This window comes from Petromyzon marinus, unplaced genomic scaffold (assembly GCF_048934315.1).
Source record: "Petromyzon marinus isolate PM22_M1 ecotype Great Lakes invasive population unplaced genomic scaffold, UKy_Petmar_22M1.pri1.0 PM_G_Scaffold_61, whole genome shotgun sequence".
NCBI lineage: Eukaryota > Metazoa > Chordata > Hyperoartia > Petromyzontiformes > Petromyzontidae > Petromyzon > Petromyzon marinus.
The window spans coordinates 765,001-767,500 of record NW_027423015.1 but is presented as its reverse complement, the minus strand read 5'-3'; the positions used below and the strand labels follow the sequence as shown (position 1 = coordinate 767,500).

Below are 2,500 nucleotides of genomic sequence, written 5' to 3'. Positions count from 1 at the left end.
TGCTCTTTCTGCATTGATTGCATATCGTATGCAAATAAGTGAATTAACCACCACCGTGTAACTATATGATGATGTTACAGCTGAGCCCTCTATCATACCAATGTACTAATCTGGTATGGTGCAGGCATGCCTTATTTGCGTAACGATCTTTGCTGATTAGTTCAGTCGGCTGATGGTGGGTTCAGGCGAAACATTTATATATTGGTTAAATCAAAACGAAACACTGAAACTTTCACCACAGTTTTCCATTACACCAGTTGTATTGCTAGAAGTGCAAATCGAAGGAGTCAATTTTGACCGACGATTAGCTGCCGATGATCACAATAGCATACACGTGGGCCGACAACCCTGTGTGCTATAAACGTAAGTCGCGAATTATAAAGAAAATAAACCGGACGGACTACTCGGTGACGAACTAACATCGCTCATGAATGAGCGATTAACAGACGAGCTGACTACGGAATTTATCCTTTCGGACATGTTTTCATGGGACTACCCATGCACAGATCAGAACAAATGTTATCCATGCAATCTTGTTTTCCTAGACCATAGAACTTGGTCATCACATATGACACGGGTACATCCGCACGCAAACAAAACGTATAAATGTCGAATTTGTAATCGCACAGCAGATAGCATACACAAGATAGCGTCACACTACGGAAGAACTTGCAAAAGTTTAATAGGTAAAACTAGTGCTATAACCACCACAATTGAGGAAACACTATTTAGTTGTTCATATTGTAGCAGAGGTTTTACTACGAAAACAGGTTTAGGGGTACATACTAGACGAACTCATCCGACAGAACATGAAGCTAGACTACAGCAAAACGCACCAGGAAGGAAAGTTAGATGGGGAGAAGAAGAGGTAGAAATTATGGCCCATAAAGAAGCCCAACAGAATGATGAGGACATAAACATGAATCAACTAATACAGAACTCAGTTATGCCACACAGAACGCTAGAAGCGATTAAAGGGAAGCGGAGAAATATCAAGTATAAGGAATTGGTAAGGACATTGAAAGAAACCACCTATAAGGTAGAAAATCAATGCCTTGTTAACTTAGTTTTACCGACAACATCGGAAATAACAACTACACCTTCTGAAGGAGATCAGCCAGCAATAAGGGCCGAAAAAGAACAATCACTGACAGCAGCTGAGGATCTTCAGGTCATAATTACCGATCTAAAGATCGAGAATTTAAGTCACAATCAGGCGTTACTGCTACTAAATTCTCATGTAGAAAAGTTTTTAAATCGAAGTAAACCAATTAATAGGAAAGATCGTGTAAACCAACAGGAGAAAGATGAGAATAGGCATCGAAGACAATCAAAGCAAACTAAATACAGGAGGTATCAATATTTATACCATACGAACAAGAAAGCTCTATTAGACGAGATTACTTCAGATAGATCGGGGCCAAGTATATACCCAACTGAATATTCGTTACTTTATTCGAGTCAAACTCTCCTCCAGATAATATACCCTTTAAATTAAAAAACGACCAATCATGCATCGATATCGTAAAAGCAATCACCTTAGATGAGTTGATTAAGACCCTAGCAATTATGAAGGATAAGTCACCTGGACAGGACAACATTATTCTTAGCGATCTTAGGACTTTACCAATAAAATATTTACTAGATATCTTAAATATCATCCTTTATTTACAGGATATACCACAAATATGGAAACAACACAGAGCAAGACTTATACCTAAAACTAAAGAGGATTTAGAAAAACCCTCAAATTGGAGACCCATAACCATCTCATCAATTGTAATTAGGCTATTACACAAAATTTTAAGTTATCGTCTAGGACAGCAATTAAAGCTTAATTACAGGCAGAAAGCATTCCTCCCGGGGAAACGGATGTTTCGAAAATAGTGCATTACTACACTTCATCATACACAACGCCAGGCAAAAGCACGAAAACACGCAAATAGTGTCAATAGACCTCAGTAAGGCATTCGATTCTGTCAGCCACGAATCGATTATTAGAGCCTTAAAGCGATTTAACTTATCAAAGGAATCAACAACGTACTTGACCAACATCTATAAGTGTAATCTAACTGATATTGTATTTGGATCGACAACAATGCGTAACATAAATCTAAAAAGAGGCGTAAAGCAAGGTGATCCACTTTCACCGCTACTATTTAACATGATTATGGATGAACTATTGGATAACTTGCCGACATATATAGGAGTTAATGTAGGAAATCAGAAAGTAAATTCAATGATGTTTGCAGACGACCTTATCCTATTTGCAGAAACGGAATGTGGCATGAATAAACTCTTGGATATAACTACTAAATTCCTCGATGACAGACACTTGAAAATAAATATAAACAAATGCAATTCGTTAAGATTTATCAAGTACGGCAAACAGAAGACATTTAGTGTTGCAACGACATCATCGTACTTTATAAATAACGAACCCATTAATCCGGTATCATATGTAAAGGGATTCAAATATCTAGGCATTGAATTTGACCCA

General features: G+C 37.6%; 1 pseudogene; it reads left to right on the top strand.

The window, feature by feature from the left end:
• The window catches only part of LOC142919803 (28S ribosomal RNA), an 8,949-nt pseudogene that overhangs the window by 3,950 nt on the left and 2,499 nt on the right, over nt 1-2,500 (top strand).